This window comes from Danio aesculapii, chromosome 13 (assembly GCF_903798145.1).
Source record: "Danio aesculapii chromosome 13, fDanAes4.1, whole genome shotgun sequence".
Classification (NCBI taxonomy): domain Eukaryota; kingdom Metazoa; phylum Chordata; class Actinopteri; order Cypriniformes; family Danionidae; genus Danio; species Danio aesculapii.
Window position 1 is genome coordinate 43,539,803 of NC_079447.1, and position 25,767 is coordinate 43,565,569.

Genomic DNA, 25,767 nt, shown 5'->3' on the forward strand with positions numbered 1-25,767 from the left:
CAAACGGGTGAGTAGCGGAGTGACATGTGCTCTTTTGGGTTCATCAAAGACCACTCGTGCTGCTGCGTTCTGAAGCAGCTGAAGAGGTTTGATAGAATTAGCTGGAAGCCCGGCTAGTAGAGAGTTGCAATTATCCAGTTTGGAGAGAACAAGAGCTTGAACAATGAGTTGAGCTGTATGTTTAGATATGAAGGGTCAGACCTTTCTGATGTTATAGAGTGCAAATCTGCAAGATCGAGCAGTTCTAGAAATGTGGTCAGAGAAGTTTAGTTGGTCATCAATCGTTACTCCAAGGCTTTTTACCATTTTGGATGCAGTAATGGTAGCCCCATCCATCTGGATTGAAAAGTTATGGTGTAGAGTCGGGTTGGCAGAAACTTCAAGCTTTTCCGTTTTCACAATAAAATTATGAATACAACATATTACTGTGAATTTTTACAGTTAAATCCTGTAAAATGATACTAATGTAATTTACTGTGAAATTTACAGTAACATGTTGTAAAAAATCTGGACATTTTTTACTGTGTGTATTATTTTGCAAGAAATGTGCAGCATTTAAGAAAAAAATGAAAGCGTTTTTCACCTTAAATTTGTTTCAAACAATGTTAAAAATCGTGACTAAATTGTTTCGTGAGATTAGTCTCAGGTATCGAATCGTGAGTCAGTTGAATTGTTACATCCCTACGAATAAACGAATGAATGGTTTTAAATTTATCCAGCTTATCCAGCACATGTTTTACGCAGCGGATGCCCTTCCAGCTGCAACCTATCTCTGGGAAACATCCATACACACTCATTTACACACATACACTACGGACAATTTAGCCTACCTAATTCACCTGTACCGCATGTCTTTGGACTTTGGGGGTGACCAGAGTACCCGGAGGAAACCCACGCGAATGCAGGGAGAACATGCAAACTCCACACAGAAACGGGAGCTGGCCCAGCCAAGGCTCGAACCAGCGACCTTCTTGCTGTGAGGCGACAGCACTACCTACTGCGCCACTGCGTCGCCCGATTTAAATTTGTACTGTACAGACATACTATCATTATTTCAAAACCATCAAGTTTATTACTTGTTATATTCTTTTAGATTCCTGCTGCAAGTCCATTGTCTTGTATACATATTCAATATAATATACTCTATGTATCTCTTAGCACCCCCAAAAATGTAGACACACAGCAAGTCCATGTGAACTCAGTAAACAGATGATGATCTTTCTCTCTGTAGCTGCTTAATGATTAACGAGTTCACAGAGTTTTGTACTTTACACCCTCAGTCCAGACAGAGACTGGCTACCTGAGGGAGGACGGTGTAAATTATATTTGCACTGCATGTATTGTGCTCCTCGCAGACACACTGAACACACTCATTATGCTTCTGTCAGATATCAAAGCTCACAGCTGTAAAACTGCATGAAGTGACAGGTTGAAACATGATGGTGAACGCTGAGTTCCTCGCTGGTTCTCCAGAGACCTTCACTTGTTTATTTAGCAAATTCACAGTCACACACACGCGTACACACACAAGGCCTCCAGGACGACAGTGGAGATCATGTTGTGAATGTGATAGTGATTAGTTAATTAGCAGTATGTTGCTTTATTTGAGGATATGGAGGGAGGTCTGTGTGTGTGTGTGTGTTATTATTTTGAAGTTCTTCTTCATTATTTGACCAAAAATATCATTAAAAAACAGATTTCAGTGTCATGTGATCCTTTAGAAATCAGTATACTATTCAAATTTGCTGCGATCAATTATTATTGGTATTTTCTTATTAATAATGATTCTTATAATTGTCAGTTCTGATTTTCCCTCCTGCTTTTTATGTTTTATTGGTTATTTTGTTTCAGGATTCTTTAATGAAAGAAAGTTAAAAATAGCAGCATTTATTTGAAATATACTGTAAATTTTTACATCAAAATGTAACTAAAGTAAATGAGCTAATGTTATGTTGGGTGTAAAGGTTTGATGTTAGTCATTCTGATCTCAGTACCCAATTGCATATTCAATGTTGACATCCTCTTCTAATTGACAGTTCTGGCTAAGCCCATAATTCCAGTGAAGAAACAATTTCATGTTACAACCTACGAGTGATATCCTGGAGTTTTCCTGTGTGTGTTATGTGTATGTATCCGTGTTTTCATTGGAGAGAGTGATTGAAAAAGGGAGTATATTCGGTAACACTTTATTTTGATGGTCCATTTGACTATTAGTAGACTGACTATTATTATACCCTGAGCAAAGTATTGTCAAACATGAGTGAAAACCAACCCCCGAAACCAGCTGAACATCAAAGCAAAGTTAAGGAGATAAAGTGGGGGAGAAGTAAATTAACATACTCTCCTCAGGCCATGACTCAACAATAGTAAATAGATTGTATATTGAAATACATCAATGTATCATCACTACAACGCTAAAATCAGAAACTGTCAAATGACACCGAGCATGACAAAGTTATATGAAGGAAGGTCATGAGAAGATGAATTTTGTATGGTGAAAAGCACATGGTTACTGTAAGCAAATGGCAGAGATGTGTATTGTGCCACGCCAGAAGGACCCTACCCGTGCTTGGAATTTCTTAGTAGTCCTTCATCAGCATAGAAGGAATAGTATATAATATTTTCTCAGCTTACTGTGTGTCTTTGAACTGTGGGGGAAGCTGGAGCACCAGGAGGAAACTCACGCCAACATGGGAAGAACATGCAAACTCCACAAAGAAATGCCAACTGACCCAGCCAGGACTCGAACCAGCGAACTTCTTGCTGTGAGGTTACAGTGCTAACCACTGTGTCACCCATGCTACTGTAAATTATAAATGAATTAATAGTTTGGTGATTTTATCCTATTGTCTAATATATTAAACGCTTGTCTTTGGCTTTTGTTTTTTGATGTTTTGCTGAGCTTCAAATGACATCTTTGGGGTTGGCATGATCCTTTTGTAAATTTTTTTTGTCTTTTATGCTCACCATGGTTGCATTCATTTGATCAAAAAACAGTAAAACTGTTCAATTATTAATTTCAAATAGATGTTTTATAAAGCTATTTATTTATGTGAAGACAAATCTACATTTACAGCATCCTAACTCTGTAGTCTGTTGCACCACATGATCCTTCAGAATTCATTGTAATATAATGAAACTCTGCACAAGAAACATTTATTATTCATTCAAAAAACACTTTCATTCCTTGATAAATAGAAAGTTGAAAAGAATAACATTTATTTGAAATGGAAATTAAAAATACTGTCATTTTTTTAATCAATAAAATGCGTCCTTATTGAATAAAGTATTCTATTTTTTTAAAAACAATCTTTCTGGCGTCAAACTTTGGAACAGCAGTGTGTGTTGTGAGTTTTGTGAGTGGTGACAAATGCTTTTACAGTGTTTTCTTTTAGTGTGAGTCATTTTGGTGGGCTGCTGCCTCACCTTACCTGTCTCAATGGTTGGATTATACTTTATCCAGAGAACAGGACATGCTAGTATTGTTCTCTGTTGCTTCATTGTTACTCCACAATGGCTCGTATTCCAGACTGAAATATAAGAATCAATGATAAAAGATGAAAGAGAGTGTATCAATTGTCTTTGCTGTGGGTTCAACACTATATTAAATGTCTGAAAATGATTAAGACTTGGTTCCTTTGATTGCCACTTTATTGCTAGTATAATTAGGACAAAATTAGAATTTTCACAAGTTTATTATGGTGGCTGCATTGTTCAGTTATGTCAGAGGATAATACTGTGTTATATAATGTTAGGGAGTGAACTTTAATGTCATATGAGTTTTTTGATGTTTAACCACTTCATACAGAGTTTGTCCATCAGGGTGTCCGCAAGGTCTAAAAAAAGTTTTCATTCATTCATTTTCTTTATGGCTTAGTCCCTTTATTAATCTGGGATCGCCACAGCGGAATGAACCACCAACTTCATTCATTCGTTCATTCATTTTCTTTTCGGCTTAGTCCCTTTATTAATCTGGGGTCGCCACAGTGGAATGAACCGCCAACTTATCCAGCACATTTTTTACACAGCGGATGGCCTTCCAGCCGCAACCCGTCCATACACTCTCATTCACACACACTTATACACTACGGACAATATTTTACCATACCCAATTCACCCATACCACATATCTTTGGAATTGTGGGGGAAACCGGAGCACCCGGAGGAAACCCACGCGAACACGGGGAGAACATACAAACACCACACAGAAATACCAACTTAACAAGCCGAGGCTCAGCTAGTGATCTTCTTGCTGTGAGGCGAACATGCTACCCACTGCGCCACCGCGCCGCCCTTAAAATGTTTTAAAATGTCTTTAAATTGTGTTGTAGGTCTTAAATCATTTTAAACAGGTGTTCATTTTAAAAGTTGTTGAAGTAAAGTTACCCAATTGCCCCAACACCCATCTAATCGCCAACAATCCATCTAAATAGCTTTTTTTATTGCAAAGAGATGTTTATATCACAACTGCTGTAAGACATTTTAGAGCAAATTCTCTTAATTAAATTCCCTAATCAGGAAACAGCAATATATCCCTTTACATGACCTTTCATTTACACAAAAACTATTTGCAGAAGCAAGCATGAGAGGATATAATATTTATAAATAGGCATGAATCTTAAGGTTTTATAAATTGAAAAAAAAGTGTATACAACTAGAGCTTTCTTCTTTTGACACATTAAAATACGTGGTTTAGAAATAACTACATTTGTTTTTTTTCCAATTCCATTGAACCAACTGGGCAATTACAAAAAATCCTCAGTGTTTAGCCGAGCAGTAGTCTAAAATCTAATTCATAATGGTCTTAAAAGTGTCTTTAAAAGTCTTAAATTTGACTTGATGAAACCTGCAGAAACCCTGTCGATGTTTCATGTCTTTTGTGTATTTATGCAGAATTTTTTGACTTGCTTCGTATGTGCAGTAATGGAGATGGTGCACTAACAGGGGATGACATTTTTTATAAGTACCTTTTAATTGTTAATAAATAAAAAGCAATCTGGCATTTAGGCCTGTCAGAATATCTACCTGAAATTTTTTCCATCAGCCATCTTGTGTTTTTATCAAAAAAATTCCAGGCCAGGTTAATCAGCCTATATTTTGCTGAATGTAAAATACATTGCTCTGCATACATTTTGTGCACATTTCAGAATGCAAATCCACTAGAGGGTGCTGTTTTACTTTTTTGTGAATCTAAAATACATTACTTGGGGTAAACTTACTTGTATGTTTAAAGGGTCATGATACCCTGGATTGCATTTTCTGAACACATTTGTGTGTGTTTGTGTTAACACCAATTAAGACAACATTGTCATCTCTTAGCTTTAGTCGTAGAAAATAACAAATTTTGAGTTTTCCCCTTTATTTTCATCTTCTAGGTTTAAACCTATATTGTGGTGATGTAGCAAGAGACTACAAGTACTATGATGACGCATCAGTGTCTAATTATTATTCATGAGATTTTGTTTCCTTAAACTATGAGAAGAGCTGCTTCTGAATTACTCGGTCAAGCTTTATGCGGTAGTTAAGTGTTTATGATGGGTCGTGGTGCTGGCAGTGTTGTCAGAAGTACCAGCTTTTACAAGTCTGTACTGAAATGTTCAAAATTGTGAAGATAGCAGAATTTCCCGCTTGCATTTGGAATGCTGAAGAGTGGACTCTTGAACATTGCTGATTGGCCATTGTGTTCATGCGCTGAACTGATATGACTTTGATAGGCTCTAATGATTACCAGTTTACAACAGCACACTTAAGCATTTGAAAGCTACATCTATCAGCTGATTTGTCAGCAGTTTATCACACCATTCAAATAATGACAACTTTAAAATGCTCCAGTGCCCAATGACTTTTTTGTCCCTTCAAAGGAGGTATGTTTGAGGAGGTACATTTTTAAATAAGGACTGTTTACATGTAAAAATCCTGCATTTCCTCTCATGTTACCTCTGATTTCTAGTCAGAGTCAGGGCCACTGACAGATGATAGATGTTTGCTCTACTCTTTTGCTCCTGTTTGCCCTGTCATGTCTGCTCCCCTAACTTCTGCTAACATCTTTCTACGCACCTTTAAGTTGCATTTTTCAAAAACTTTCTAAGGTAGACTTGAACTTAAAAAGGGGATCAGATTCAAATCTTTCTTGTATACATCCACAAGAAGGTGAAGCTTGTTGTACAGATCACCTAAACCAGCAATCCACTGAACTAAACCCTTCTCTAAACCCAATTAATAGTGTTTTTAAAAGCAAATATAAGAAAAAAGTGCACTGTAACAACCTAGTTTTACCTTGTTTTTTTCATCTATTTTGTGGAAATGTGCTTCATGGGACTCAAATCTGAGCGTTCTGCATCACAATTACAACACTGTACAAATGATCTACAGAGTAAACTGGACATGCCAGAAAAGTTGTCCTTATGGACATAAATGCAGTAGGTGAGGCAAATTAATTATACACACCGTTATGTTATGTGGTATTTATTTGGTGTTGTTTGAAGAGCTTTGCGAAAGTAATCTTTTATTTGTCGATAATTTGTCCCTGTATATATATAATTAGTGTAAAAAGGAACAGAAGTTTGGGCATCATATTGCCCTGTAGCATATTTTCATTTGGAAAGGGTTTGTTTTCCAACCAAATTCTGTTATATTGCAGAAAGCACTGTAGAAGAGTAAAATGTTGAATTATGGCTATACAGTGCATTTGGAAAGTGTTCGTAACGCTTCACTTTATCCACATTTTTTTATGTTACAGCCTTATTCCAAAATGGATTAAATTAATTTATTTCCTCAAAATTCTACACACAATACCCCATAATGACAATGTGAAAAAAGATTTTTTGAAACTGTTGCAAATCTATTAAAAATAAAAAACCTCAAAAATCACATGTACATAAGCATTCACAGCCTTTGCTCAATACTTTGTTCATGCACCTTTGGCAGCAATTACAGCCCCAAGTTTTTTGAATATGATGCACAAGCTTGGCACACCTGTCTTTGAATTTTTGCCCATTCCTTTTTACAGTACCTCTCAAGCTCTATCAAGTTGGATGGGAAGAGACTGTGTACAGCCATTTTCAGATCTCTCCAGAGATGTTGAATAGGATTTAGATCTGGGCTCTAACTGGGCCACCCAAGGACATTCCCCGCGTTGTTGTGAAGCCACTCCATTGATATTTTGGCTGTGTGCTTTGACTCATTGTCCTGCTGGAAGATCAACCGTCGCCCCAGTCTGAGGTCAAGAGCACTCTGAAGCAGGTTTTCATTCAGGATGTCTCTGTACATTGCTGCATTCATCTTTCGCTCTATCCTGACTAGTCTTTCAGTTCCTGCTGCTAAAAAAAAAAATTCCCACAGCATGATGCTGCCACCACCATGGTTCACTGTGAGGATAGTATTACGCTGGTGATGAGCGGTGCCTGGCTTTCTCCAAACGTAACAGCTAGTATTTACTCCTCTAAGAGTTCATTTTTAGTGTCATCAGACCAGAGAATTTTGTTTCTTATGGTCTGAGAGTCCTTCAGATGCCTTTTGGCAAATTCCAGACAGGGAGTGGCGTCCGTCTGGACACTCTACCATACATGCCTGCTTGGTGGATTGCTGCACAGATGGTTGTCCTTCTGTAAGGTTCTCCTCTCTCCAAAGAAGAACGCTGGAGCTCAGACAGAGTGACCTTAGGGTTATTGATCACCTCCCTGACTAAGGACCTTCTCCCCAATCACTCAGCTTAGATGGCCACCCAGCTCTAGGAAGAGTCCTGGTGATTCCAAACATCTTCCTCTTATGGTTGATGGAGGCCACTGTGCTCATTGGAACTTTCAGAGCAGCAGAAAATTTCCTGTAACTTTCCCCAGCGTTTTGCCTCGAGACAATCTTGTCTTGGAGGTCTACAGACAATTCGTTTGTCTTCATGCTTGGTTTGTGCTTTGACATGCACAGTCAACCCTGGGCCCTTATATAGACAGGTGTATGCCTTTTCAAATCATGTAAAATCAGCTGAATTTACCACAGCTGAACTCCAATTAAGCTGCTGAAACATCTCAAGAAGGATCAGTGAAAACAGAATGTACCTGAGCTCAATTTAGAGCTTCACGGCAAAGGCTGTGAATACTTAGGTAGATGTGATTGTTCAGGTTTTTCATTTTTTGATAAATTAGCAACAATTTAAAAAAATCTTTTCACATTGTCTATATGGGGTATTGTGTGTAGAATTTAGAGTAAATAAATTAATTTAATACATTTTGGAAAAAGGCTGTAAAATAAAAAAAAGTGAAGCGATATGAATACTTTCCGAATGCACTGTATACTGGGTTACATCAGAGCTTTTTTTTCAGCATAGAGTTTTGCTGTCATCTGTTCTTCAGAGAGCAGATGAGAATACAGGGATAATGAAGTTAGTTAATTTGTTGGTGACAATCATTTTAATGTAAATAGAATAGTCATTTTACAATAATATGTCAAAAATTCATGTACATGTTCATGGTCATGTACGTATATCGCTAATATAGTATTTATTTGAACAGGTCTATTGACCTTTGTCAGTCAAAGGAGTAGTTCTGTACTCTACAGTATTAAAGAGTACTTTTTACTAGACATTCAAGCAGTTTAAAGGTTTCAGAATATAGGTTTTAAAGTACTCTTTTTGCAGAAATGCTGGTTCCCAAAAGAACCTTTCAGGGAACAGTTCTTGAAAGAACCATGTATTTCCTACTGTGAGGTACATTTTAATCATCTAAAGAACCATTTTCCACTTTAAAGAGCCATTTGTGGAATGAAAATGTTCATGGAACTTATGATACCAATAAACCATCATTATTTTTAAGCATGTATGTTGGTAGAATGTTAAGGAATTTAAAGCCAAAACTCATTCGCGCCAAACAACCTCATTGTCTATCTTCTTAGTTTGCCAATGGTGACCTAATGGTGACCTCCATCAGTTCCCTCATAAGATCCCATGACCATGATGAACAGAAAACCATTTGTGCAGCTTTAAAAATCTTGAAGAGCAATCAGGAAACAAGTCATTCAAGTTTAGGAAATAATAGCGTGCCTCCACTCACAGGGAGAATGACAAGCATGTCTAGCTCTTGTGTGTTTCGTGTCTGTGTAATAGCAGGCCTGTAGTCTGCTGTCAGTCAGCTTGCTGGTTTGGTTGGGATGGGGCGGTACTTCTTGCTGGGCTGGTGCCAGTTTTACACGACTCTTGACATTTGTTTGAAGTTCAAAGCTTCTTGCTCACCCCAGCACAGTAGTATTGTGGAGTTTTCTGTGCTGTGCGCATTTAAACCTTGGCTCTGTTTGAATAACCTTGGCTTGTAATCGCTTACAATTTTCAGCTGGTGTTTGTGTTGAATCTAGTGTCTAGTGGCAAAGTACAACCTACATGTGATGTGTCTGTGGCCTCGTTTACATCCAGTATTAAAATATGTTTTTGTAAATATGATTGCAAGCAGACAATTCTTTAATCAGCAATAGTTCATGGCTATGTCTTACGTATGCAGACCGTCAGACTGACAGGAGGTCTGGGAACCTTGGCTGTTTTGAATGGTCAAGGACTGCCCCAAAGGCCTTGTCACTAAAAAGTAACTCAACCAATCATGTAGCGGTGTGGAAAATTCCCCCAATAACAGATTGTTGTGCAATTAGTAAGTAATTCATTCAGAAACAGTCTTAAAGGGATTTAAAGGGATAGTTCACCCAAAAGTGAATATTCTGCCATTTACTCAACCTTCACTTGTCCTAAACCTGTTTCAGTTTTTTTTCTATTGAACACAATTGAAGATCATTAGAAAAATGTTGCAAACCAGTAACCGTTGACCATCTGTGAATCTCATCACTCTTACTGAGACAAGCAGTTCTGGAGAACCAAAAATGAGACTGAACTGATATATCAAAGCCTGTTCTTTCATTTTTGCCCTCATATGCAGCTGATATCTCATTCTTCACTTGATCTCCCCTAATAAATGTGAGATGTCAAGAACTAAAAAAACTGGATCTTTAGTGAAACCATCCGAATACTGGTCTTATTCTGATCCTCCAAAACTGTAGGCAAGAACTGGAATAAGAGACTCTTTCATTACCTAGTCAGCGAACAAGTTAAAGTATCTATTTTAGATCCCATCAAGTTTCATGAAATTGAATGCATTCATTCAGCCACAAAAGCCTAAGTATCTCTGCCAATTGACTGAACAGGTAATCATAATGGCACGTGTTCTGTAAAGGTGCAACAAAATCTTTCATGTTTCTTTGTGTTATACCAAAATGTACTAATTGTAATCAAAGTAAAAGTCACCATTCACATCCTTTTCAGTTACTTGCTTTCTCATTCACATCTAAAGCCCAGGACACATCAATCTGACATCAACTTGCAGCAAAGAAAAACAACTTTGTTGTCATCTCGTGTCGGCTGTCTGGTTCTATCTGGACTAATATACTGTGCATGAACATACCAAATGAACATCTGGCTACTGAAATGAAAATATTCGTTCTGCACCAGCATGAGAGGATGTATCTTTCCATACCCGCAAGTGTTGTTGCATCTGTATTGTCATTCCACAAAGAGAAACCAAAACTAGTGCTGCATACATACAAAGCAGTATGTACATACTATTTTTACAGCACTTACACTACCGGTCAAAATTTTGGGGTCGTTTTTTTTTCTTTTATTTAATAATTTAATTAAAAATAAGATCTCTGGATGTTGTGGGGCTATCTTGGTTGACATGTCTCTGCAATATCGCATGGAGGTCGGGGACAGTACCTCTGGACTGGGCAACTGGGGTGGTGGTTCCCATTTTTAAGAAGGGGGACCGGAGGGTGTGCTCCAACTTTAGGGTGATCACACTCCCCAGCCTCCCAGGGAAAGTCTATGCCAGGGTACTGGAGAGGAGGATCCGGCCGATAGTTGAACCTAGAATCCAGGAGGAACAATGTGGTTTTCGTCCGGGCTGTGGTACACTGGACCAGCTCTATACCCTCACCAGGGTGCTTGAGGCTTCATCAATCATGGACCTTCAGCATACACTGGGGCGATTTGCTGCCGAGTGTGAAGCGGCTGGGATGAGAATCAGCACCTCCAAGTCTGAGGCCATGGTGCTCCACTGGAAAAGGTGGTTTGCCATCTCCAAGTTGGAGGAAAGTCCTTACCCCAGGTGGAGGAGTTCAAGTATCTTGGGTTTTGTTCACGAGTGAGAAGGATGGAACGTGAGATTGACAGACTGGTGCAGCGGCAGCAGTAATGTGGTCAATGTACCGGTCCATTGTGGTAAAGACAGAGATGAGCCGAAAGGCAAAGCTCTAGATTAACCGGTCAATCTACATTCCTACTCTCACCCATGGTCATGAGCTTTGGGTCTCAACCGAAAGGACAAGATCTTGGATACAAGCGGCAAAAATGAGTTTCCTTTGCAGGGTGGCAGGGCTCAACCTTATGGATAGGGTGAGGAGCTCTGGCACTCAGATTAGAGCCGCTGCTCCTCCACATAGAGAGAAGTCAGCTGATGTGGCTCAGGCATCTGTTTCGGAATGCATTCTGGACGCCTACCTAGGGAGGTGTTCCAGGCATGTCCCGCCGGGAGGAGGCTTCAGGGAAGACCCAGGGCACACTGGAGCAACTATGTCTCTTGGCTAGCTTGGGAATGCCTTGGGATCCCCCCGGGGATCTAGAGGTAGTGTCTGGGGAGAGGTAAGTCTGGGGTTCTCTCCTAAGACTGCTGCCCCCGTGACCCGGCCCCAGAAAAGTGGAAGAAAATGAATGAATGAATAAAATTATTCTGCTCATCAAGACGGCATTTATTAAATGTAAAAACATTTTAAAAAATTTTAAATACTCATTTATTAAACATTTATTTATTACTTATTGTATGTAGTTTCAGATGAACTTATTACTCCAGTTATTATTGCTTTTATTACTATTACCATTATTAATAATAATAATAATAATAATAATAATAATAATAATAATAATAATAATAATAACCATAATAATTAATATTAGAGTGACGGATCGTGTGACTCTGAAGACTGCAGTAATGAAGCTGAAAATGTAACATTAAAATCACTGGAACAAATTATTAAATTAAATTATAAACTACTTAGAAAATGAATGAATGAATGAATGAATGAATAAACTACTTTTGAACAGTTATATTATAGCGCGTTAACATCTTTGAACATCTTGAAATTCTGTCCATATATTTATATATACAATTTTACAATTTGTACTGTATTTTTGATGCAGCCTTGGTGTTTTTTTTAACATTTAAAAATCCTATTGAGCCCAAACTTTTGACCAGTAGTGTATATGAGCAAGCAACCTTTTTTTTGCTCTGAGTCAACAATGCTAACCACTTAGCCACTTTGACCTATCTGATAATATGATAATCCATAATGTTTGCAAATATTTAAAGAAATGCAACAGCCGGATTCTTTGTGTTGCCTCTTGACTTGTGTCATTTGCTTGGTTTTGTAAACATGACAGAGAATGTGATGAAAAAAAGAAGAGTCTTAACGAAATCTCAACACAGAAGAGACATGTTTGACTGTCAGATGGAAACAGTAGTGCATCGTAAAATTGTGATGGAATCATCGTTGTTCCAATCCTCTGAAACCTTTGTTCATCTTCACAACACAAATTAAAATATATTAGATAAAATCCAAGAGCTCTCTGACCCTTCCTTTGCAACAACAAAAAGAAAAGGAACCAAAAAGTTTGTCAAAACATTTCATGTGACTTCAACTGTAGCATCATATGGAGCTCCAGGAACACTTTTGTGCACCGCATAAACAGTAAAAATTATTTTGTTCACCAACGTCAATCTTCTCTTCCGTGTTTTGTCAAAGTGGCCATTGTTTACTAAAGGCAGTACAGCATATTGCCGTTAGAGTCAGCAGTGCAACACACAAGTGGCGTACTGCCCATAGTAAACAACGGGCATCGTAATTTGACATGGGAGAGAAATATTGCAAAATAAAAGTCATTTTTAGATTTGTTTTTATAGTTTTGTTTTAGCCCACAAAAGGGTTTTTAGATCTCTGAGCTTGGAGACTGGGATTGGAATGACTTGAGAGTGAGCAATATTAACAGAATAGATCTTTTACCATGGTACACTAATAATCTGCGAACATCATGGTCCAGTTTGGTCTCGTTTTGCTTCTCCAGGCTAACACTGTCCACTAAAGAGTGACCACTGAATCGCTATTTGAGCAGTGTGGGAAACACATCTTGATCTAATAGCGGATGTCTGAGTGGATCAATCTGTTGTGTTAACACTGGCTCTGTGCTGGAGGATGAGGATATTAAGAGGGGAGATGACAGCCCATTGGGAAAAAGCACAGAGTGGATTGTTCTCCGAGCCAGCGGATTAGACTCACAGCTTTTAAGAAATTGGTTTGATAAATGAAATCTCCCAGTCTCATGACCTCTTGCACACTGATTACTATTTGATGACTCTTTAACAAAAGCAGAGTTTTGAAGCAAGACCCTGAACAGTATAGACACTGAAGAGAACGATGTACAAAGTAGTAGTCAAGTCTTTATTTTTAAAATGATTACATGTCACTTCTGCCAAGAGGGACAAATTGAGGTTGGTTAGCATTGTCAAAATTTCTTTAAGTCACAACTGGATCATTGGCCATATTCATAATATTTAAGTTGTTCAGCTTCTATCCGCTGCTTTAAAAGTTTGATTTTATTTAAGGTTGATTCTGATTGGTATGTGAATATTTTTATTGTTTATTAAATGGAAAAGCTATAACCCTTCTGAAAAGGGATTCCAATACTTTTGTTTTGCTTTTATGGGACTTTGAGTAACATCTATGGAATGGCAATGGTTAAAGAATTAAATACTATAATGGATAATACCATTGCTTCTCACAGGTTTGAGATATACTTGCGGTGGTAGCTGGATTGAAACACCATTTACCCATATCACATAAATAGTTAACTGTATGCGACAAACAAAACATAATTTAATTTTTAACAATAATTTTATTTTTTATGACACTGTTATACACTGTTTCTTTTAAATGGGTTAAAGTAAAAAAGACTTGAATTAAAAAAAATGCATCATTTCTCCAACTTTTATGCTATTCAGGAGCCACGTGCACCCACTGAGGTCAAATCTGCTTCTCTCGGTTTTAAGTTCAAAGCAAACTTGAATGGCAAAGCATTTAAGATATGTATATAAAATAGCCTAATAAAGCCTGATGCCATCATGAAATTAATAAAATATACAGCAAATGAGAAATAAATGACAGAAAAATGAATAAAAACAGACAATGGGCTCTATTTTAATGATCTAGGCGCAAAGTCTAAAGTGCATGGCGCAAAAGCATTAAAGACGTGTCTGAATCCACTTTTGCTATTTTAAGGACGAAAAAAATAAGCTCTGCGCCGCGGAGCATGGTCTAACAGGGTTGAGCTTATTCTCTTAATGAGTGATGTGTGTGTTTTGAGAATAAACCAATCAGAGTCTTATCTCCCATTCCTTTTAAGAGTCAGTTGTGTCGCGCCATGGTGCATTTGCTATTTACATGGCGGACTTTGTAAGTGGAAAAACTGAACACTTCACTAGCGAGAAAACGGTTAGACAGACCATCTGCAGCGCGAGGATAAAGAATGAACCTCCTCCAATCTGCCTTTACTTTCACTTTCTCTTTCTCTCTTTTGTGGATATAGGAAACACTGTTGTACGCACACCACTGAAGACATCCATTAGCCTGCATATTTAATTTAGTTTGTTAAGCACAAAGATTTGTTTCAAAACTATTTCTAAATTCAGTTCTAATTTGCAGAAAAGGATTAAATGAACAACAGTAACGAAGTGTGATAAAAAAACTTCTATCCAAACATATGTTCTATGCCCCACATGGTCCAAAACCTGACAGGTGGACAAATCTAAGCTTGTTTTTAATTAAACAAATATAAATATGCATATAATAAATAATACTGCTAAAAATAATAACATTATACAAAAGCAAGTTGTCGTGAATAAACTGAAAAAGTAAATTTGTGTAGAAAGTAATAATTTTTGTAATATTTTATTCCTTTAATTATTTTTCGTTTGTAAAGATATTTGTGTATTGCTGTACATCCTGTGTGTATTCAGCAATGTGTAAGCATTTGGACCTGCATAGGCGCACAACTAACGCGATCTGCGCTGGACTTTAGACCTGGTCTATTGCACAGTCTGCCTTACTTCTGACAACAGACAGACATGATGGAAGCAGATCGTTTGTGAGAAATACTACAGTAAGACCTTTACTAATGAGTATTTGATGCATTTGTTGCGGTGTTGCAACGATAAGTCACACACAATGTCGTTACAAAGTTCACACACACAGATACACACACACTCAGCGTGGACACACACACACACAGACAGCGCGCGCGTTTATCTTTACACTCTTTTTGCACGAAAATGTGACAGGATACAGGTTAATATCCACTGCTGTATGAATATCTGTTATGTTAATGTACAAAATAAATCTGATTTAACGTCCACAAACCGGGATTGAAGCGTCCTCCGTCTTAACTGTTCTGGTGATGGAGTAAATCTGAAGTAAATTGCTGTAATTCATTAACATGCATTGATTTAAAACATGTTAAACTTGTAAAACCACTCTTTATCACATTTGATGATGATTGATGATCCTAGCAAACTGAACAGACCTTTTATCCCCAGTTGCTTTGCGCACGTCCTCGCTTTTTGCTATGATTAAACGCATTGCTACGGAGACATGTTAATACAAAGCTGTCAATCAATTCGGTGGGTGGGTGGACTGCACTCCTACGTCAAGCTGCAGTTGGTCTCAAAACCACTCCAATTGGTCCTCCATTTTTATGTTGGTAAATTGAAAAAAAATGGACTGGATGTGTTTATATCACCCCAATATGACTGTCTATACACTATACCTACACATATGTCTGTCCAAACAGCTTGAAAAGTAGATTTTTCACCATAGGTGCCCTTTAACAAAAGATGATACTGCAGGAAAATAGTATTAGTATTTTAATAAGCATGATATATACAAGATAGAGAGGGTATGAAAAGATAATTGTTTGTTTTGAAATTTGTGAATCAGAATTTGTCCAATAATAAACCCGAAACACACGTGGTTGTTATCATGCGGTGAACTTAGCCAATCTTGTAATGTTGGTGTCATTATCGCAGGTGTCGTCATCGCATTGCATCGTCGCACTTCAGACGCTGCACCGGCTGAGTCTGCCATCTGATCTTGGAGCGCAGTTGCAATACTTTGATGCCACATGTGACTGTCACATGGCATCTGTGCAGCATCAAGCCGGACACAATTTCTAACACCGCTTTAAGACAGATTTCGATCAGTCTGCGTGTCGCTGCTTAACGTAACGCACCTTACGGCTGATTTCCCCCAACATTCTTCAGTATATCTTCCTTCATTTTGATGGATGAGAAAGATGAGAAAGAAACTCAAACAAGTTTGGAAAAAGTGGAGGATGAGTAAATAATGACATCATTTTCACTTTCGAAAGAGATCATAATAGTTTGAAAAGCTACTTGTTGGTTTAAAGACTTATAACATTAATAATGAGTCTGTTTAGTACAGATGTAAAATCACAGATCAGTTCTATCACAGTCAAAAATATAAAAAAATAAAATAAACAAAAACAGAGTGAATAAATGTGCCAGCTTGAGCATTAGCAGGAGTTTAATCAAGTGTATTGAGCATGTATGTGTGTGTGTGAGCAGGAAGCATTAAGGAAATGCAGACGACTGTGAGTGTTTGCGAAACACTATAGCGCTGTGTCAGCAGGGAGTCACAGGGCACCTTAATTATCCTCTTTTTTTCCAGTTTGTCTCAGCTTCGCTTGTCCTGTTCTGACTCCCCTCTGTCTCTCTCTAGCGAGTGTGTTTGTCAGCTCTACTGTCACTGTAATGCTCTGGGTCGTCAGCCAAAGCGAGCAGCGCTGCAAACCTGTCCTGTCCTGCACGCAGGGCTGCCTACAGTACACACCAGTGGAGATGTGTGTGTTGCTGATGTTTGACAGCATTGTGGTGTTATTTTCGCAGTGCACATACCGAACGCCACGTGCCCTGATGCATCACCACAGTAGTGCGACACACAATATGCTCTTGCGTAATGAAGGAACCAGGAATGTTTGTGTGTGTACTGTATCAGCTCACCTTTGTGTTCAAAGGGCGTTTCACCTCCTACTCTTGTGGAAAGAGTAATCATAGTCTTTTGCTACTTGGAATACTTACCCACACGGAAAGAACCTATATAAACATATGTGTTTGAATATAGGTTTTGATATAGGTTTTTAATATTTGTGACATAGAAAATTGGCCGTTTTCCTATATTATATGTACATAATATACAGTTGAAGTCAGAATTATTAGACCCCTTTGAATTTTTTTCCTTTTTTAAATATTTACCAAATGATGTTTAATAGAGCAAGGAAATTTTCACAGTATGTCTGATAATATTTTTTCTTCTGGAGAAAGTCTTCTTGTTTTATTTTGGCTAGAATAAAAGCAGTTTGTAATTTTTTTATGAACATTTTAAGGTCAAAATTATTAGCCCCTTTAAGCTATATGTTTTTTGACTGCCTACAGAACAAACCATCATTATACAGTAACTTGCCTAATTACCCTAACCTGCCTAGTTAACCTAATTAACCTAGTTAAGCCTTTAAATGGCACTTTAAGCTGTATAGAAATATCTTGAAAATGATCTAGTAAAATATTATTTACTGTCATCATGGCAAAGATAAAATAAATCAGTTATTTAAACTATTATTTTTAGAAATGTGTTGAAAATCTCACAGGAACAAATAAACAGGGGGGCTAATAATTCAGAGGGGCTAATAATTCTGACTTCAACTGTATGTACATCATGTATGACAGTTGCCAAAGTGAGATATGAGCTGTTTAGGAGACATATTTTGTATGTACATTTAGGGCTTATATGTGGATATAAAGAAGTAATACAGGAGACCTACAGTAAATGGCCTGTATATGCACATTTATGCAACTAATTTTGCCTATATGGGGCATATATATGCATATATGCAGCGTATATGTGCATATATGCAGTGTATATGTGCATATATACTGCAAATAGGTTTCACATATGCGCACATATACATGCATATAGGTTCTTTCCATGTGGGTAGAGTACTAGTTCTGCCATGGCAACTCTCTGAGAGATTTAATATGGCAATTCTGCTGGGAGCATGTGCCAGAGCCCACCGCAGATGGAGAGCCACCCGCGATATGTGAGCTATCGCCATTGAGAGCGACAGAGCGGAACACCACCGAGCAGGGGGAGCTCAACTAGCTGTCTGAACAAATCTATGAGCCGGCAACATCGCCGAAAGTGGGAATTTTGGTGGATATTGAGGGACCAAGCGAGAGTCCCGACCACCAACCCAAAGCAGAGGGTGAGCTGTCCCGGAACCCTGAACCGCTGCTCATCGACCTCTGGAGTGAAGTCATACACCTTCCGCTGTTCCCAGACAGCATTTCTGCCCTGTTGATTCCCGAAGACGATAGCTCCAGGGTCATGAGCAGCACTCCACCCAACCTGCCCTCTTCACCTCCAATGACATCATCCACAACCATTCTGCATTCTCCAGTGCAGCTACAGTCAGCCAGTCCCCCAGCTCACCCTCCAGCCTCATGTGTGGAGGTATCCCTGAGGGCCTGCCTACCTGTTTCGCCAGCCAGGGGTTGTCGCCCGATGTCATCTCCTCCGCCCTCCGAGCTACGGACTCTGCCTCGGCCCTCCGACCCAACGGCTCTACGTTGGCTCTCTCCTCCCTCATCTTCTCTGTGGACCATCAGCCCACCGGCTCCACCAGGCTCCCTCGTCCCCTCGGCCTTGCCTTGGTCAGTCGTCGTCCTGCCTCCACCTCTGGACTCCGCTCCTCTAGCTGCGCCTCATCCCTCCATCCTACCTGCTCCGTTGAGCTCCTCCTTCCCTCCAGCTACACCTCTGTCCTCTGTTGCTCTGGCTCCACCACGGGCATCCGGACCTGTGTCATCGATTCGGTCGGGTGAGCCGTCCGCACCACCTCGGCCCTCCGGGACATCGACTCCACCTCTAGCTGCGGCGTCTCCCACTGTCGAGTCAGCGACCACTCCTCCACCATGGCTCCTCCTTCTGTTGACTCCACCCTGGGCCGTCTTCCTGGCTGTGTCCTGGGTCCTCCTCCTGCTTCACCTCTCTTCCTGGCCCTTCCCTCCTGTGACTCCTTCCTGGCCAGCTCCTCCTTGCCACGCCCTCCAGCTCCTCCACCGCCCTCTCCCGGTTCCTCCCTCCCAGACTCTCTCCTGACCACCTCCTCTCACCCTTCCTTTTGTTTAGGCGCGAAGGCGCACCTTTTAAAGGGGGGGGGGGGGTACTGTTTGTTGTTTATTTGCTTTGATGTTTTTCTTTTTCTTTATTTTGTTGTTTATTTGCTTTGTTTTTCTTTTTTTAATTTAGTTGTTTATTTGCTTTGTTTTTCTTTGTCTTTATTTTGTTGTTTATTTGCTTTGATGTTTTTCCTTTGTCTTTATTTTGTTGTTTATTTGCTTTGATGTTTTTCTTTGTCTTTATTTTGTTGTTTATTTGCTTTGATGTTTTTCTTTTTCTTTATTTTGTTGTTTATTTGCTTTGATGTTTTTCCTTTGTCTTTATTTTGTTGTTTATTTGCTTTGATGTTTTTCTTTGTCTTTATTTTGTTGTTTATTTGCTGTGATGTGTCACGGATTGGCCAGGCTCTTCCACCAATTTCACACAGCGCCCATCATCACCTGAGTATTAATCACGCACAGCTGCACCTTATCACCTTGGCACTATATAAGCACACACCTCACTTCAGTCAGTGTCCGGTCTCGTTTATACGAAGTGGACTCATAGTGGATACTCTCCAAGTATTCGCTATCATTATCTTGCCATTTGAAAACTTACCTAATCTCTGTTTGTCTCCAGTCTGTCCAGTGTTCCCAGCGTCCAGTCAAAAGTGTGTGTCATCTGTCTGTCTTCCCCGCAAGTCATCTGGTGTGTGCATTCGGTCTCCCTCTTTGCCTATCATCCATCCTGCTAAGGAGAAGGACAATAATATCATCCCGGACTCCATTCACATTCCCCTTGTTTTCCTTCAGATGCTCCGCTGTTTCAATAAACCTTTATAACCATTTACTCACCCTGTTTGTCCGTCTGCTTCCCTAACAGAAGACCGGACCGATTACAGTTAACAGCATGAGCACTCCCGATCCCATTCAAGAGCTGGTGGACTCTTTGAAGAGAGTTTTGCTACCGTTAGCACCACTTCCCGATGCACCACCAGCACCGAGCACTTCTTCGTTGACCACCAACTCATCCAGTCCCATGGTTCGACCAGCGCCCTACTCTGGCGGGGCGGAGGAGTGCAATGGATTTTTATTACAGTGTTCTCTAGTATTCACCATGCAACCTGCTTTATACCCCACAGATCGATCTAAAATTGCTTTCATTATATCGCTTCTCTCTGGATCTGCTCTCCGGTGGGCTGAGACCATTTGGCAACAAGCTGGGCCGGTAATTAATTCCATTCAAAGTTTCACTGAACATTTCAAGGAGGTTTTTGGTCGCTCTGATGGAGAGGTAGCAGCTGGAGAACAACTCTATCATCTTAAACAAGGAACCATGTCCACACAAGACTATGCCCTCCGGTTCCATACTCTGGCTGCTGCAAGCGGATGGAATGAGCGATCTCTACTTACCACTTACCGGTTCGGATTAAAACCAAAACTTCGTCTACATCTAGCAGCCCTAGATGATACTATGGGTTTGGAGAAATTTATCCAACTTTCTCTTCGATGTGCGGATCGTTTGGAAGTCTACCAGTATGACCCAGATCCAGTACCTCAAGCACTCCTCCGCCCATCTGCGCCAGTAATCCCTCCAGAACCAGAACCCATGATCATTGAATCTGGTAGACTCACAGCCGCTGAGCGACAGAGGAGGCTGACCCGGGGTCTGTGTATATACTGTGGTGCAGGAGGACATGTCAGGCTGGACTGTCCACTCCGTCCCATACGCTCCTCGGTGAGTGTGTTCAGTTCGGACATTGAAAAGATGCATCCCCTCACTACCAATGTTCAGTTAACTACCCAATCTTTATCTGTTTCAGCCACTGCCCTTATCGACTCCGGGTCAGCTGGAAATTTCATCTCATATGCCCTCTGTCGCCAACTCCAGCTCCGCACTGAAGCCTCGACACAAATCTACCAGATTCAACCCATAACCAACCATATTCAACCACAGGCACGTATTCATCGTAAATGTGAATCCATCAATCTCCAAATCGGGCTGTTACATAAAGAGGAGATTCAATTCCTGGTTCTGGAGGGCGCCACCATGGATATCATCCTAGGGCGACCGTGGCTGGTGAAGCATGATCCTATCCTCTCTTGGGGCACAGGAGAAATAAAGAAATGGGGTAAAGGATGTACACCAGGCTGTTTTCCCGATCTCCCATTACAGAGTCGTAAACCCCTATCTGTCTACGTCACGTCAGTTGAAAGCCCCGTCGAGAAACGATCCGTCCAGATTCCTGAAGTCTACACTTCTTACAAAGATGTGTTTTGCCCCAAGAGAGCTTCCCAGCTACCTCCACATCGGCCATGGGACTGTGCCATAGACCTAGTTCCAGATGCTCCAATGCCCAGAGGTAGAATCTACCCGTTGTCGCTTCCGGAGACTAAGGCCATGGATGAATACATTCAGGAGGCTCTGAGTCAGGGGTATATCCGTCCTTCCACTTCACCCGCAGCATCCAGCTTCTTCTTCGTGGCTAAGAAGGATGGAGGGCTGCGGCCGTGCATCGACTATAGAACTCTCAATCAAGGTACTGTTAAGTTCCGTTATCCCCTTCCTCTCGTCCCTGCGGCCCTAGAACAACTTCGATCCGCCAAGATCTTCACTAAGTTGGACCTCCGCAGCGCGTATAATCTGGTGAGAATACGTGAGGGGGACGAGTGGAAAACGGCTTTTGTGACCCCTACTGGCCACTACGAATATTTGGTCATGCCCTATGGTCTGGTCAACGCCCCCTCCGTATTCCAGAACTTCATCCATGAAGTCCTCCGGGAGTTCCTCCATCACTTCGTCATTGTCTATATAGATGATATCTTGATTTACTCCCGGAATGAGGCCGACCATCGCCAACATGTTGCGGAGGTCCTGCGAACCCTCAGGCAACACCACCTCTATCTCAAGGCTGAAAAATGCTCATTCCATCAACCCTCTGTTCAGTTCTTGGGATACATCATAGATCATCAAGGGGTTCGTATGGACGAGGGGAAGGTCACTTCTGTTGTCTCCTGGCCAGAACCCACAACCATCAAAGAACTTCAACGATTTCTAGGATTTGCAAATTTCTATCGACGTTTCATTCACAATTACAGTATCGTCACCGCTCCACTAACCAACCTTCTCAAGAACAAACCCAAAAAATTATCCTGGCCTACCGAGGCAGCCGCAGCCTTCCAAAACCTCAAAGAGGCCTTTACTCAAGCTCCACTCCTGACTCATCCTGATCCCGACCTACCGTTCGTGGTAGAAGTAGATGCCTCCACCACGGGAGTAGGAGCTATCCTCTCTCAGTTCCGCGGTACTCCCAAATTACTCCATCCATGTGCCTATTTCTCCCGGAAGCTTAGCCCGGCGGAGAGGAATTATGACATTGGGAATCGCGAACTTCTCGCCATCAAGCTCGCCCTGGAAGAGTGGCGACATTGGCTGGAGGGTGCCAAACACCCCTTTCAGGTAATCACAGATCATAAGAATTTGCAATATCTCAAAGATGCTAAACGACTCTGTCCTCGCCAGGCCCGCTGGTCATTGTTCTTTTCCAGATTCCATTTCTCCATTTCCTATCGACCTCAAGTAATCATTGACACACCAGCCAAAATCCTTCCAGATCACATTTCTGTCTGCCCCATCACATGGTCTTATCCTCCAGCCGTCGCCACTCCTGACTCCATACCTCAGCCGGGCTGCCCCCCTAATCGGCAGTTTGTTCCAGAGAATCAACGGGTAGATCTCATCCACTCCACCCATACATCTCTGGGCACTGGGCATCCCGGGGCCAACAACACCCTCTCGCTGCTATCCCAACGCTTTTGGTGGCCGGATATGGCAAGGGATGTGAGGAGGTATGTACAAGGATGTAGAGAATGTGCCATGTCAAAGAGTCCTCGTCATTTACCTGCAGGCAAACTCCATCCCTTGCCCATCCCGAATCGTCCCTGGTCACACCTAGGAGTAGATTTCATGACGGACCTTCCCTCATCGGATGGTAATACCTGCATTCTGGTTATAGTAGATCGATTCTCAAAATTCTGTCGCTTAATTCCTCTGAAAGGTCTTCCCACAGCCCTAGAGACGGCTGAAAGTCTTTTTAACCATGTATTTCGATGTTTTGGTCTTCCAGAGGATATAGTCTCGGATCGAGGTCCCCAATTCATCTCCAGACTATGGAAAGCATTCTTTAAACTCCTAGGTGTGACCGTCAGCCTCTCGTCTGGCTATCATCCTCAAACCAACGGCCAGACGGAGAGGAAGATCCAAGAAGTGGGACGATTCCTCAGGACCTTCTGTCACGGTCACCAAAATTCCTGGAACCAGTTTCTGGGCTGGGCAGAATACGCCCAGAATTCACTGCGGCAACCTACCACTGGACTCACGCCATTCCAGTGTATTCTGGGATTCCAACCTCCACTCTTCCCCTGGGATGGCGAACCATCTGATGTACCCGCAGTGGATCACTGGTTTCGGGAAAGCGAGAGGGTCTGGGACGAATCGCATCACCATCTTCAGAGGGCAGTTCGCAGAACCAAGGAGGTGTCAGACAGGAGGAGGATTGCAGGTCCCATCTACAATCCTGGACAGAAGGTCTGGCTCTCCACTAGAGACATCCGCTTGCGACTGCCCTCCAAAAAACTTAGTCCCAGATTTGTTGGTCCCTTCACCATCCTGGAACAGGTCAACCCCGTCACCTATAAACTACAACTACCACCTCAATACAGAATCCACCCCACATTTCACGTTTCACTCCTTAAACCCTATCACGAACCTCTGATTCCCTCCACAGAGCCTGGCCACGAGGAGGAACCTCCTCCCCCACTGATGCTGGAAGAAGGTTCCATTTATACCATCAAGGATATTCTACGGTCCCGGCGTCGTGGTGGTCAACTAGAATACCTCGTGGATTGGGAGGGATATGGACCAGAGGAGAGATCGTGGGTCCCCAGATCCGATATTTTAGATCCTGCAATTATGGAAGAGTTCCACTCCAGTCACCCCGAGTTCCCGGCACCTCGTGGACGAGGTAGACCACCACGACGTCGGAGGTTTAGGCCCTCAGGAGCGGGCCCTGGGGAGGGGGGTAATGTCACGGATTGGCCAGGCTCTTCCACCAATTTCACACAGCGCCCATCATCACCTGAGTATTAATCACGCACAGCTGCACCTTATCACCTTGGCACTATATAAGCACACACCTCACTTCAGTCAGTGTCCGGTCTCGTTTATACGAAGTGGACTCATAGTGGATACTCTCCAAGTATTCGCTATCATTATCTTGCCATTTGAAAACTTACCTAATCTCTGTTTGTCTCCAGTCTGTCCAGTGTTCCCAGCGTCCAGTCAAAGGTGTGTGTGTCATCTGTCTGTCTTCCCCGCAAGTCATCTGGTGTGTGCATTCGGTCTCCCTCTTTGCCTATCATCCATCCTGCTAAGGAGAAGGACAATAATATCATCCCGGACTCCATTCACATTCCCCTTGTTTTCCTTCAGATGCTCCGCTGTTTCAATAAACCTTTATAACCATTTACTCACCCTGTTTGTCCGTCTGCTTCCCTAACATGATGTTTTTCTTTTTCTCTATTTTGTTGTTTGTTTGCTTTGATGTTTTTCCTTTGTCTTTATTTAGTTGTTTATTTGCTTTGATGTTTTTCGTTGTCTTTATTTTGTTGTTTATTTGCTTTGATGTTTTTCTTTTTCTTTATTTGTTGTTTATTTGCTTTGTTTTTAGTTTTTCTTTGTTTTATTGAACATATGCTTCGATGTTTTTTCTTTATTTTGTTGTTTATATTGTTATTTATTTTGCTTTTATTTTTTTCAATTGTTATTTTTATTTTATATCCTGGTTTTCTTTTAAAGTTTCGATTTCTTTTAATGAAATTCTTACTTTGTTTTTTTTGTGTGTGTGTGACTAAATCTTTGTTATTTTGGATGCAAATAGGTCTGTTCTGAAATTATACTTAAAAGAGATCAAACATGATTCATTAAGGTCACACACAAAGAAGTAAAGGTGTGGTGTCTTGCCCTGTCTGCATGGTGCTTTAGACATTAACCTAGAAAAAAAAAACTGACTTCTTTAATAAGCACTGACAAGCTTTTCTACTAGTCCAGCTGCCTTCCAGCACACAGAGAGAAGCATATGATTAAGTCAATTACCTTAAGAAGGAAAAAATAACACCTGGATGAACCATGCGTTTAATATCTAGTAATTATTTTCAACAAAAAGGGCCTGCCATTAAAAATGACAAAAGTGTAAATATATGCCAAGAAGTACTTCATTAAGAATCGAGGCAGCCTCATCTGAAACATGACTGAAATTTAAATCATCCACTCTCCTCTGAGCAAATGTAGGGTTTTTACTGATATTCTACGTGTTCATTAGCAAACGAGAGGAAGAAGTACTTCAATTCACAGCACGCGCCTCTCAAGATTAACTTCAGTATTTGGCAAAAGGGAAAATCATGT

At 40.8% G+C, this 25,767-nt stretch overlaps 1 protein-coding gene and 1 long non-coding RNA gene across 3 annotated transcripts in view; one reads left to right on the top strand and one right to left on the bottom strand.

Moving 5' to 3' along the window:
* Nucleotides 1-25,767, top strand: part of sema4ga (sema domain, immunoglobulin domain (Ig), transmembrane domain (TM) and short cytoplasmic domain, (semaphorin) 4Ga) — a 105,623-nt gene that overhangs the window by 31,255 nt on the left and 48,601 nt on the right. The window lies entirely within an intron of this gene.
* LOC130239607 (uncharacterized) lies at nucleotides 19,980-24,864 on the bottom strand. Of its 2 annotated transcripts, none has more exons than XR_008838700.1 (3): nucleotides 24,838-24,864; nucleotides 24,600-24,730; nucleotides 19,980-20,055 (listed from the first exon to the last, which is right to left on the bottom strand). It is a non-coding gene; the product is annotated as an uncharacterized LOC130239607 (long non-coding RNA). The 2 variants fall into 2 exon arrangements; XR_008838701.1 differs by having other exon boundaries at nucleotides 24,600-24,733; nucleotides 24,838-24,863.